This window comes from Coturnix japonica, chromosome 3 (assembly GCF_001577835.2).
Source record: "Coturnix japonica isolate 7356 chromosome 3, Coturnix japonica 2.1, whole genome shotgun sequence".
Classification (NCBI taxonomy): Eukaryota; Metazoa; Chordata; class Aves; order Galliformes; family Phasianidae; genus Coturnix; species Coturnix japonica.
Genome location: NC_029518.1, coordinates 10,784,655 through 10,798,854, shown reverse-complemented (window position 1 = coordinate 10,798,854; position 14,200 = coordinate 10,784,655). Strand labels below are relative to the sequence as shown.

General features: G+C 41.8%; 1 long non-coding RNA gene across 2 annotated transcripts in view; it reads right to left on the bottom strand.

Annotated features, from left to right (window-relative positions):
* Positions 1–1,516: 1,516 nt before the first annotated feature.
* Positions 1,517–14,200, bottom strand: part of LOC107310898 — a 37,479-nt gene continuing 24,795 nt past the window's right edge. The window contains exons 6-7 of one of the 2 annotated variants that reach the window (XR_004306522.1): positions 12,631–12,772; positions 1,517–4,833 (exon numbers count right to left, since the gene is read on the bottom strand). This is a non-coding gene — a long non-coding RNA (uncharacterized LOC107310898). Of the gene's footprint in view, positions 4,834–12,423; positions 12,773–14,200 lie in introns of those variants that run through there. The other variant, XR_001553794.2, reaches the window with a different exon arrangement.

Sequence of the window (14,200 nt, the reverse complement as noted above, 5' to 3'; positions counted from 1 at the left end):
GGCGTGGGCTGCTAGAATAGGACAGAAAGGACCACAATCCACTTAGTATCAATCCAGTTGTTAAAAAAACACAGAGAAAAATAGCATGAGAGCAGAGTGGTAAAACACCGATTCCTTCTTCCATTCTTCCTTTGTAAGAATATTCATTTTGTGTATTATTACTTCCTCATGTTTTGGACTGGTTGGACAAGGCAGCCTTCACTGTATTTCACAGTTGAGTCTTCTGAAAGGTCACAATTCATCAGTTTCAGCATCAGAAGGACTGTCAGCATCACTGCAGTGAAAGCCAGTATGTTATGGCACTTTCTCACCAGTGAGTTGAATATCATCATCTTGAAAAATATAGAAATGGACAAATACAGAGTAATTCTATAGCCAGAAAGTGTGACGGAAAATCAATTTGGCTGATACTTCATGAGAAAAGGAACCACAGAGGAGATGAAGAAACACTGAGCTGTGTGCTGACACTGGCTGCTGTTCAGGCAGGTGGCTGTCACAGTGACAGCACACTTCTGGCCTGGCTGGTTGGCAGGTGAAGCTTGAGAATAGGACTCTGGAGTTTGTCTTGCATCAAACCTGCACCGTTTCAGTGCACACCAGCTCAGAAAGCAGCAGCTTTGCCCAGCTCCCAGTGGCCTCTGAGCTGGGTTACCTGGTCATTTGCTCTCCTCCTGGTGTCCCACAGGCACACATAGGAAGGCAGAATTAAGGAGGGACTGGTTAGTATTTGTTGTGCCAGCTCCTACTCTGGGACTAAGAACACCAAGAGCAACGCAGAGGCACAAGTAGCAAGTTGATGTGATTCTGGGCAGGCTGTTTTCTGCAACCACATCTTTCTAAGCTCTTGCATCCACCTGGATCACAGAGGAACCAGTTTTGTTTTCCGAGAGCCTCCTCCACACATTCCTGCCCACACCTCGCCCTGTGCTGTACCAAGCAATATGGTTCTATGGGGCTCAGAAAGCAGCCAAAGGTCTCAGTGGCCTTTGCAGGAAGACCCATGTAGCCATACACAGCACCTGCATGCAAAGCATTAGTGCAGGGTTAAGAAGATCAGGTTTTGCTGCAGGACTTTGGTGAGCTGTTACAGAGCTCAAGAGATTTAAAAGGTATATATGGAAAATATTATTCATAGTGAAGTAATCTGACAAGGAGTTACATACACAGACTTAATGCAAGAAAAGCTGGGAAACCCTATCGCAAGAACAAGAGTTTACTTTTCTCCTGATTCAATGTACACATGTCAGTGGCCCCTTTATTTTTTTCCCATCTAGTAAATTACTCATAATGAAGACATGAAAGGTTAATGTGAATGCCTGTAATGAATACCCTGATGTACCCAACAGTTCTGCTGTTCCTAGTTTTGCCTCCTGCCAGAGAAGAGCCCAGTGTGCACCATAACTGTCCTCTGAGCTGCAGCACTGGCAAGTAGGCTCATGGTTGCTGTTCGCTGATAATAAGAATACAAACACATGCATATCTGGGGAGTGACCCATGATTCAGCATTAATGTTTCCTTTTTTTTTTTTGCACAGACCAAACAAGAAGCACGAGGAGCACATGAACTCTGCATTGTTACTGAACTTCAGTAAAAATGAAACAACAAAGGGAAATCCATCCCAGCTGAACCCTGAGGCTATTAAAAGTTGTACCTCGTTCTGCGGTTGTGGGGATAAAACGGCTGCATAGATGTACTGCTTCATTGTTTGAAGAGGTTTTTCCTACTTGTGGGTCGTACTTATTCCACTAGGCTGTGACCACATGGCCATAATTGGGCAGCTTTGCGTTTGTTTGAGATAGATACGATAGCGGCAGGAAAAAAGATAAGCTATTTATTGAATGTACAGTGTGTCTGTGTGACTGCTTTGGGTTTCGTAGTACACAGCAGGACGTGCAGTGTCCAGGGCCATGAAATTCCACTGCACCTACATGAACATGAAATCACAAGAAATGCTGCCCAAGTTTCCACTCTGTGATGAAGGATCTCTCTTCTGAGAAACTGGTAAAGAGAGGGCATTGAAGTGGCCATAATTAGCAATTTAAAGCCCATACTGCTATGTGGGCATTTAATTTAAAACAAAACGTGTTGGCTGTCTCCAACACTCCCTTGCTGTCTCCCTTGCTGGCACAGCCTGTGTTTTTTTGGATAGCACCAAGAGCAGTTTTCCATCCACAGCCTGTACTAGCACCAACTAGTACTCAGAGCCCTATGTCCCTGCTGCTCCCTGCCCAGCTCTGGAGACATCCATCCTCGGAGCTGTGCATTGCCCTCTAACTGCCTCACCCATCTGCAGCAAATCAGCAACACAGCAGAGTTTTCTTTGCTGCCCTCACACCTGCCCTATCTGGTAAGTATGGGACAAGACTCCTCTAATTCCAAGCGTTTCCAGGTTGCTTCTGAATTGTCTGAGTTATTCGTCTCTGATGGAACACATCTAAAAGATTCACCTTTGGAAAAGGTGAAAGATACTGCATGAGAGCAAAGCTTTTATTCAGAGATGATTTACAAGGAGTGGGAAGGGAATACCTCCAAGGTACTTAACACATGCATCTCCCTGTAACAAAATGTTAGAGACTTGCTGGTTCCCTTACATTCTCTGCTGCTGGCTGAGAACAGCCTTGTCCTGACTAAGAGTACCTTCCTCAGTGAGAAGTACTACTAAAAGCTGCCAGAGGAATGCTTTGGAATGACCCTTCCCAATCGGAGAAACAGTATTCTGGAAACACCCATCATTTGTTGGCAGAGATACTTTTTTTCTTAACTACAGAACCAAATTTCTTTAACTCTCCTAAGGGTCATTTTTTAACTGAATTTCAAGTATATTTTATTAAAAACAAAATTTAAAAATCCAATAACAACACACTTTATTTCCTTCTGTTTCACATTTCTGATATTTCCTGAAAAGAACAGAATGTTGAAACAATGACATGTCTTGTGTTTATCCTTATAGACCCATCCAGCACTAAGAGGCAGTTTACTGAACAGCTCTTCTGCCCAGTGAAGATGATGGATGGGGCTGAACAAGAACTAGAGGATCTAATGAGGAGCCATTTGTGTCAACAGTGGTAATCAGAGAACTGTCTACCTATTTTCTTGTTTCAGAAAGAGATGCGGAGGGAAAATGGTTCAGGCCATGATTTATTATGGTTGGTGGAACAGAATTTCAAGTAAGACAAGAGAAAATCTTGATTCTTTGCAGGAACAGCCCCTGTGTGAGGCAGGGCCCTGATTTAGGAAGGAACATCTCACGAGCACATTCAGACTTAAAACCTTCAAAAAAGACTGTTAGAGAGTGCTTTAGCACTTAAGAAAGTGGTGCAATGGTGCTGATGAAGTTCATAAAAGTTCATAGAATGAAGTTCATAGAAGCTATCCTGGTCAGCAAACTGGGCCAAGACATCCCTTGTATATCAAAGAATCACAGAATGGTTTGGGTTGGAAAACACCATCCAGTTCCACCCCCCTTGCCATCATCAGGAACACCTCCCACCAGCTCAGGCTACCTAGAGCCCCATACAACCTGGCCTTGAGTGCCTCCAGGGATGGGGCACCACAGCTCTGGGCAGCAGTGCCAGGGTCTCACCACTGTCTGAGTAAAGAATCTAACCTAAATCTCCCCTCTTTTAGTTTAAAGCTCTTATTCTTTGTTCTACTGCTACGCTCCCTGATAAAGTATCCCTCTCCAGCCTTCTCATAGGCTCGCTTTAGGTACTGGAAGACCACACTGAGATCCCTCTGGAGCTTTCTCTTCTCCAGGCTGAACAAGTCCAGCTCCCTCAGCCTGTCTCCTTAGGAGAGGTGATCCAGCTTTCTGATATCTTTGTGGCCTTCTTCAGACCCACTCACTCTAACAACTTCACATCTTCCTTGTGAGGTTCTAAAGCTGAATGCAGTGCTGTAAGTTGGGCCTCACAAGAATGAAGAAGAGGGGAACAATCACCTCCCTTAACCTGCTGGACATGTTTCTTGATATACTTGGATATACTTGGCCTTTTGGGCTGCAAGTGCAGATTTCTGGCTCTTGTTGAGCTCTCCATTCACCAGCACCCCAAAAATCCTTCTCCACGGGGCTGCTCTCTATTCACACATCACCCAATCTGTTTTTACTATTGGGATTGCCCTGACCCATATGCAGGACATTGAAGTTGGCTTTGTTGGACTTCATGATGCTCACATAGGCCCACCACTCCAGGCTGTTCGGGTCTCTCTGGATGGCATCCCTTCCCTCCAATTTGTTGTCAGCATCACACAGCTTGGTGTCATCTGCAAACCTGCCAATTGAACATACAGTCCTACTGCCCACGTCACTGACAAAGATGTTAAACACTACTGATCCCAGCACTGAACTTTGAGGAGCACCATTTACCACTGGTCACCACCTGGACCACTGACTAGGTCATATGGTCATTGACCATAACTCTGAGTGCAACCATGCAGCCAAACCTTTGTGTTGAGTGGACCATCCATCAAATCCATCTCTCCAGTTTAGAGGTCAGGATGCTGTGTGGGACACCGTCAGATGCTTTGCATGAGTCCAAGTTTTGCAAACGCTTTTGAAAACTGATGTAATGACAGAGCTGAAAGATCCATGTTACTTGCAGTGCTGAGTGGAAACCTTCCCAAAGCCCTTGAGACCCATGCCAGGGGCTCTTGCTGCTCAGTCTCACTGAGACTTCTAAATTTTCACTGGTTTTATTTTTCTTCCACTCCTTTTCCCATCTCCTCTCCCTCAAGCTGATGACCAGATCTGCACATCAGGAAACCTCCAGTAATTCTTCAGAAGCCAGAAGACTGAATAATGCAAAATTGGGCCCTTAGGATTTGGTGATGTATCTGACAGGAACAGAGAGAATTGATGGTTATATCAATTCTAAAAGAAATGATTTAACTTGACCAAACACTTGGTAAATTCTTCCCTTCTGCTTCCCTTATGAATGTGGTTATTTGTCCCAAAAGTTAGATTCACACTCGTCCATGTCCAAATTAATTTCTTTCACATGATTAATCAGCAGCTGGAAACGGTGATGTCATGGTGTCTGACATGATTGTCATCTAATGTTACATTTCTCATGTATTCTTTTAACTAAATAACTTAGACAGCAATGGCTTTGCTGGCTGATTGTCAGCTCCAGTCTCTGCACAGAGATTTAACATTCCTTTTCTCTGTTTTCCCATCTTTCCCCAGCTTGCTTGCTTGCTGATGGAAAAAAATTAACTTCCACAACAAGGCTCTGAGCAGCAAATGCAGCTGCAGCATATTGAAGTAAAATGTACATCAAGGACCAGAGGAATCCTCACAGGCCTGGACAGCCAGGAAAAGCAGCACCAGGACAACTTCATTGCCCCAAGCTGATCAGACACAGAGTTTTGTTTTAGCTGAAAAGGAGACGGAAGGAAGTCAGATTCCCTCAAATGCAAGCTGCCAATAGGAGCAAGCATAACACTTGCATTTACATGGAAACAAATATGTCTCCAAAGCTTTTAGGAGCTTTGGAAAAAGGATGATGGTCTTTACAGGCAGGGTGCGGAATGCTTTACTGCTGATTACATTTCCCTGGCAGTTGTTAACTGATAATGTCTCCCAAGTTTACCAGAAATGGGAGTTTGTCTGGAGTCAATATTACACTTCATTTTCCATAAAAACACTGATTTGTAATTCTCATCTTTTACACTATCAAAACATTGTTCTGCCATTCTTAATGCTTGAATGATTCACAGTGGTTTGGGTTTTTTTCCTAACGTTTGGGGGGAGTCAGATGCATTTGCTGATAAAGTAAGTTGTAAAAGAGGAAGGTGGGGCCTTATATTCTCTGAAATGTGGGCTTTTTTGCTCGTTTCTTTGTTTTTGTTTCTGTTTTGTCAACTTCCATCTCCAACAGAGTGTCTTTTTAGAAAGCCCACATCTGGTCTAACCTCTTCTCAATGAAAAATGCCGTCTTTGACAAAGCAGTCTTGATGAGTTGGTTTTGAAACACCTCAGGTGGTTCATTTTCCATCTCAATTTTCAAGCATTTTAGAGTACATAACACTATGTGCATACATGTTGATGAGTTTGAGCTGATTCTTCTCATTGAGACATGAGCTGAATTACAGGTAAACGGAATTAAATAGCCATTAATTTATACAATTTTCCAAATAGTTACAGTGGAATGAGATTAGAGTAAAGCACTTTCTGCTAATAGGTTTAAGCATTTACAATTGTGGAAGCTTTTTCATAAGCAAATGCAAAACTACTGCAGAAGTTCAAAGTACCAACAGGATTTGAAAGCCTGTAATTAATTTTAATTACATTTCAAAGAGTCACAATTTGTGAATAGTAAACCGGATAAATCCCTAGGAAGATTCCACTGAACTGGATTACATCATACATGAAGTAAGTTTTGGTCTTTCCTCTGGTATTTGGAGTATCTCTGAAAAACCAAGTGATTAAACAATTGCAGCAGAAAACAGAAATGATAGTTCAAAAACGTGATCTAACTATGTCCAAAGAAAATATCTGCTGGTTAGAATGGGCTGTGAACCAGGTCTTATACTGTAAACTTACTTAAGAAATTCAGCTGTCTCTTCATTAGAAGCTGATGAAGAACTCCTTTAGAATTCAATTCAAAATTTTTACAAGCACCGTCTCCCAGGAAGTACTTTTTCCATGTTTCCTTTTTAAACTTCTACTATTCAAAAACTGAGAGTGAGGATTTACATACAAGCTCATAAATAATCTACTGAATTCAAATTAGTTTCCAATGCATAGACATATCCTGTGCCAGATAGTCCTTTTCCACCAGGGATGCAACTTCCCACCTTTCCAATCATGAAGCACTGGCTATGCAGGCTCCCTGGGCTAGTTGGCTTCCCCATGGCTTTCCATGTCCTTGCTGGCAGCAGTCTCTTCTCTCGCTATTCTGTGCCCCTTGTTTCTTGCCAAGCTCCAACACACCCTCATTGCCCTTCTTGCAAGCACAAGAACACATCCATGGGTAATGAGGTGGGACCCAAGCATGGGAAAAGCTCAAGTAAATGTCTCTACATGCTACATACCAAACTAATAGAATGTAGTAGACCTTGGAGTAAACTAACTGAATAATTGAAGTTTTCCATTTGTCCTGTTCTCTTTCTTCAGTTAGTGTTCCACTCTAGGGTATGGAGATTGCCTTCAAGGAGAGGAATTGTCTTGTTCCAGCCCAGCAAAATCAAGATCTGGGCACCTGTGCTTCTCCCAGCTTCTTTCCTTCCTGCCTGCCTTCCTTCCTGTCTGCCTTCCTCACTTCCTCCCTTCCTCCATCCCTTCCTCTCCCCCTCCCATTCTGGGACTAGACAGGCAACGTAAGAATGTAGGTATTTGTTTAGAGTTCCATTTTGCAGTAGGATCTCTATTCAGATTTCACTGTTTTTATCAGGATTTCGGGACTGTGGACATCCAAGAGATTTTTGATTTTGAAGGAGGCAGATTTTAAGGTTGTTTTTTTTGTTGCTATCCTCTCCTTGCTCTCCCTGCTTGCTGTTCCTTCTTTCCCTTTTTAGTTGTTCTTGCTCCTCTGGAGGAGCCTGGTCAGCCCACTTGGTGTGTAGAGCCTGTTTTACAGTGTGCTGAAACTGTTGGAGGTTTTGGTGTTCATTGCTGTGCATATCCAAGTAGCAATGCTTTATGATTCATTTTTTCTGCTATGAGTCAACTTATGCTTGTTTTAGATTTTGCAAGAAATATTTTACATTAAACAGCTTTTCAATCCCATAACCTGAAGTTTCAATCAAACTATTTGGCACATGATTTAAAACATGCTATATTTCATATCTATCTATCTATCTATCTATCTATCTATCTATCTATCTATCTATCTATCCATCCATCCATCTATCTATCTATCTATCTATCTATCTATCTATCTATCTATCTATACTATGGTAAAGCAGAGGCCCTTCTAGAAAAGTCCCCAGGAGACTGGTATCACTTGTATCCTTTTTCCCCACTCCCACAGATTTCAGCAGAAGATTATATCCTATTTTTAGGAGTCCATTGGACAGTTCAAAACCAAACCAGAAATTGAAAAGCAAAGAAAAACAAGAGATGCTATGAACTGGCCTCTTCCAGAGTTCCTCCTTTTGACTACATCTGGCTGATGTACAACAGCCTTGAGAAGATACCTCTGTGAGAAAGGGGAGATGCAGATCAGATCCTCTCAGATGCAGGGTGTATTCAAATCTAGGTATTACACAGCCTAGACGAGCGCCTGCTTTTGCAAATTGTGGCTGCTGCCATCAGCAATTTTATGCTAGCCTGCTAACTAGTTTTTTTCACTCTAAGTAAGGAAAGCTTTCATTTGGGGTTGAATAATGCATGTTCCACAACTCAGAGCAACGTTTTACAGTTTTTCTTGTGAACACACACACACACACAATGATATCTCTGTCACAATCGGTTCAAACTCACTTCAGCCCTATGTTGATTTCTTTGGCTCAACCACAAAACTGAAAACATATTCCAATGACCTTGCAGGCAGAATTTCCTTGACATAGATGAAATGCACCTCTATAATGAGCAGGACTCTCTCTGTCCAACAATTTACTCTCTTGGGAACAACTCAGGTTCCAACAAGATTCTCATCTCCATGTTGTATGGACATTTAGGATCACTGAGCAGGAACTGGGAAGCCAACCTGGAATGCCAGCATCCTAAATCAGTGACCAAGATGTAGGCTCTTTTCTCCTTGCTGTTCAAATCTCCCACTTCCTTTCTGCAGCAAAACTATTCCAGATAGAGTGGCTAAAATCTCTCTTTGGGATCAGAAGCGGTAGCTTCCTTATTGCCTTCGTGTGCACAAGGCAGCTATCCAGAGACCCTCAGACACAGCTCAGTACTGAGATTAGAAACAAGCAGACATTCTGTGTTTGGATACAACCTCTATAATGGGAACAAGTTCTTCTTTTCAAGGTCTAGAAAAACATCTCATCTGCAACCACCTGCCAAAACATCTGCTGTGCCATTGCCTGTTTTAACTACAGATCAGGATCTGCAGGCTAGACTTGCTTCAGCATTCATGTGGAGTCTTTTCTGAATAAGCAGGGTAGGCTTTGAGCTTATGAAAAGCACCACACTGGCCTTATGGGACAGAATATTATTTTAAGAGATGAAATGATCTGACTGGCTTCCAAGACTTTTATGGTGGATGGAAGAATGAAATGATGATGTTATGGAAGCTCCTGTATGAATGTTGAAAATAAACAGGAGTATGAACAGCTCCTCAGAAAGACATGGGAGACAGAAATCTAATTTAGGGAGAAAAGCAGCAGAAGGTGAGAACTGATTCCAAGTGTTAGCATTCCATGCAGTGTAATGTGCATTGCTCACCTTCATTACAGGGACTTTGCTGCCCACCTCCCTGGATATCACTTGTCACTGTGGACAAGTCTCATTTTTTACATTTTGCAGATGAGAAAACTAAGGCAGAGACAGGTAAAGAATAACATTCTTAAAACTGGCCACTGATTTCTGGTGTCTCTGTTTCTGCATGTGTAAAAAGAACCTGATCTGGACTAAGCCGTGACTTTCATGAACAATATTTTTCATGAAATGTGAAGTATTTTCTGTTCAGTATGTAGAAAAATAGAGGCACAGGATGTCTCAAATTCAACATCTGAAATGAGTATGTATGGGAAAAGTTGATCTCGTACGTGCTACTTTTGCTCATACAGAAAGTTAATGCCATTACTGTTTCTTTTTCTAAATTACAGTGAAGGTTGCTTTCTTCTTGTTAAATAATGTATTTGATGTTTATGTTGTTTATTATACCTTTTGCATTAACACCTGAATACAAACTGTAAGTCATCCACGCATAACATGGAGGTATCTGCAGAGTTGCATTTGGTTTTTCCAGACGTTTGTATGAACATCAACCTTAATAAGGAAAATGTATCTTTCTTACAAGTCATGAAGAACTGTATTTTGTTTTGGGCACGGGTATTGCAGCTCTTCTGATGGCACTGCACCCACCTGCTGTCTGAGTTTTATGCTGCCTTCTGTGACAGCACAGACGCTAGGACTCCTTAGTGACTACCAGGCAATGTGTCCACAGTGCGGTTTTCTTTTACTAAAGATTTTGAGCATAGAAAAGCTCCTGAGTGAACCAAGCAGAAAGCAAGTAGACTGCCTTTCTGGGTTTTCACGCGGCTGCTTTGCAGGACCTGTCAGTGAATTCAGATTGCCTCACTGAGCACAGATCCAAATTCTGATGCAGCTCAGATGCTCACATTGGCTCAATCACAGCGTGTTCTCCATCCTGCTATTTTCCCCTTCTCCTTACATGACAACCACACTGCTGCTATTTGTACTGTGCAAATACTTGTTTCCTCGTATGGATTTAAGAAAAATCAACTACATTTCCACCAATAAGAGAGATGTTTAGGAAAACCCATAGCCTGCATTCAATTGAATGTAATTCTTATTTATTTGCTCTGTCCTCATGTCTGCACTTCCCTATTGGGTAATGACTTTCTGACAGGCTAACTTCACCCTGACAATGTCAGACCTATGTGCTATTCTCTTTTACCTCTCTCTTCTTGACAACTGTGTCTCACTACACTGTTAAACAGCAGCTGTGCCTAAACCCAGACCTGGCTGAAACGACTGACAGGCTCTAACAGGGCTCTGGGAGACAAACACAGCCAGGCTCAAACTGATAGCACTTAAGCACCTGCAGTCAGCTCTGGGCTGCCTATGAGAGTTGCAGTATGACTGTGGCATGAACATTGTTTTTGACCATACTGTCTGTAACATTTCGCTGCTCTGGAAACATTGCTACTGGCATATGAAAACAGCTGTGAGATGTACAGTGATATCACTGTAGCAAGATGGGAACACTAAGATGATTTGGTTGAAAAACAGCAATGAAATGGAAAATGGCAAGTGTAACTGTGCCTACAAGAAGTTACTAAAGTGTGATTCATCAGCAAAGGGCAACACCTTGCAGTATTTAAATATCACTACCTTCTGGAGTTCTTTGTAAAGCAATTCATGTTTGTCACATGGGAAGAAAGGAGGGAAGTTTCAGAGACACATTATAGAATGGCTTGGGTTGGAAGGTATACGTTTTTTTTGTCACACCTCATTTAATAATTATCCACCCTCTGTACAGCCATTTACATGTGTACATGCTGAAGCCTGGAAATGTAGTGCTGCAAGGAAATATAAGGGAGCCCTTGCTGGGGATGGTTTGAAGGGACCTGGGGTGCTTACGGGGTGAGATGGGGTGTGCATTCCCTTCCAATGCCATTTGGAGCCTCTATTCACAACGGGGGTGTTTTTGGGTGCTCTGCACACACCCCAGGCCCATTTTGGGATGAGGAGGTACAATTACTACTATTTTCTTAATTTTAGATGTGTACCTGAACATCCTTGATACATAAGAGAAACCTTTCAGTGCATTTTTTAAACTTACTTACAGTTTCATTGCACAAGAAGAGTAATAAAGCTCTATGGTTTTGAAAGCCACAGTGGTTTAACTGTAGGCTTAACTTAAAACTTCTTTGTCTGATCAGTAGAAAACTCCCATGTAAAATCTCTTACTTCATTTATCTCAAAATGAAATGACTTTCAGCTACTGCTTAACTGAAAAATCAGACTGGCTTGATCCAGTTTCTCTTAGTTGGTTCTAAAACCTAATTTAAGGCTTGATTAAATGCTATTAATGCAAAGTTAAATAAACTACATGCCAGAGAAGGCTATTTTAGGAATGGCTGCTCCTGCTGGAGGGGAAGGGTTTTAAAACAAACTTAATTAATTTACTTTAAAAGTTAATAAGATAAACTATGCTAAGTGTTTCCATGTAGAGAAGCTTACGGAAGTGTGACAGCAGATCCTTTGGAAAGCTGCTGCTCAACATGAAGGCAGGAGTGAATTTCAGAAATCACAGGAAATAAAGCCCTCTGGGTTTGTTGTTGTTGTTTGTTTTTTAAAACAAAACTCAAAATAGGACATTTTTTCCACTTAACATGCAGGGGAATGAAAAATGTCTTTTCTTTCTATTCACTCAGGTTTCTTGCCATTGCTGCTACAGTTGAAACTCCAGCACTGAGAACTAAGTGTTAAGAGAAATGGGCAGGGTTTAACCCAAGTGCCCCAATGGCGTGGTGTAATCTGCCAAACAGGTCTCAAAACATTCGCTTTGCTACTGTCAGGAGGTTTGTAACAGGAGACATTTAACAGATAAAATCTCAGCGGAGGGCTATAGGACCACCCAATGTGTTTTGCAAGAATCCGATGACAATAAAATCTCCAAGGATTATCACGTAGTGTAATGGAGTTCAGACTGGAAATGTGTGCATGTTAAACAGCTAATCTAGCTACAACTGCGCCCATGCATAGAAAGCCTCTGCCCCCTAGTGTATGCACAGTAAGGCTCTCTTTCATAGGATATGAGGCAGTGAACTTCCTTGAAATAGAAAGAGGAAGCATTTATTTGAATTTTAATGTATAATTTACACCCTTCATCCACGTTCTCCCCCCAATGACTACACAAGCAGAGAGCCCAAGTAAATCGTTCAGGGTCACCTGCGTTGTTACTGTGAACATCTTGTTTTGTCTGATGTGCATTTTAAAGAGCTGTTATACATTCTGTTTTCCTTTTTCCTTGGACTGACCTTATTTCAGCTGAAGTCCTTATTGATTTATCATTGGCTTCAGGCAGTGCAGAGTGGTATTAACTCAAAGTTTTCTCAGTCATATGAACAGGTCTGCTGACTTCTTGTGGCTTGAGACTGTCTGAAGGATTTGTCCTGAGATCTGGATGGTCAAAGAGATAACAACCATTAAAGCCATAATACTTCTTTTCAATTAATGTATCTGTCTCCTAAGGAGATATTTGACTTTTTAGCAAAACTGTACAAAATAAATACATAAAGAGACAGAAGAAGTAGATTAAATGACACAGTGGGCACTGTGGCCGCTGGAAACTCCCTCTGCTGCAGCTCCAATTGGAGTAGTCCTGCTCCTGCCCTAAACCTGTGCTTAATGGTCCTGCAAAGTTTGAAAGGCTCAAAGCAAAGCAAGACTTTGCTGGTATTGCATTGATCTGGATGTACCACCAACTGCTTTCTGACTGCACATCTAAGCAGTTTTAGTTCCTGTTATCCTAATATCTTGGCTTTGTCTGTTTGATTGAGCCCTCATGTTTGACTCATTTCCACATACATGAGAAAGCAGCCATCCATAAAGCTTCTATAATGCTACAAATGCTGGAATCAATGGACTACAATGATCTGTTTAATACCACAGGAGACATACAGTGCTTGGACATTCCCAGCAAAGTGTCAGCTGCCCACTGCTCAGTGCCATACAGTTTGGATGTGCTTTCAACAATAAAAACTGAGAGGCTTGGGATATTTTGTGACTGTATTTCAAAGTACTGTCTATTCTAGCATAGAACCTCGGATATACGGGGTCTGACACTACTCAGACCTTCTGGGAAGGCACAAGTGTCTTTTTATGTCAGTTGGTTTTTTTCTACTGCTGTTGTATTGGTTTTTGTTTCGTTTTTAAAGATGGTGTTGTGTCTGTTTCTGTTTGAGAGCCAAGGGTGTACCCCAGTGTTTGAAGTTGTGTCAGCAGCTCTATTTATTTATAGATATTATTTATGCCTCCTGAAATAAAGCAGTTGCAATTCCTCTGATATATTTGGATGACTGTAACAGTGAGTGACCAAAAACTCTTCAAGATCTCCTACTGTAAAGGTACAAAAGGGAATCAAATTATGGCAACCCCAGAGAATGTCCTTATGTACTTCAGCGAGGCACTGCGATCCCCCAGATCAAAAAGCTGTGATGCTGCTCATCACATGGCCTTTATAGGAACCAGCATACTACACATTATCTGTGAGAGATCCTTCAAGGAAATGACTGTGTAGATCTGTTTAAAGAAGAGAGAAAAAGCAGAAATATTGCAATGGCCATATAATACAGCGTATGGGGGAGCTGTTAAAAGAGTCTTTTAACATGCGCTTGGGTCAGATGCTTCTCATGTGATGCAGTTAGGAAAAAAGCAAGTGTGATAAAAAAAACCCAAACATGTTAAGGGAGATTCTGTCTGAAAGCCGAATCATAACATTTCTCAGGAAAGGATGGACTGAAGTATCCTTTGCCATCGTATTATCCACTTGTACAGAAGAGGAACACTGAGTTGAGCCAAATTCTATCTGTCTGCCTCCACAGCCCC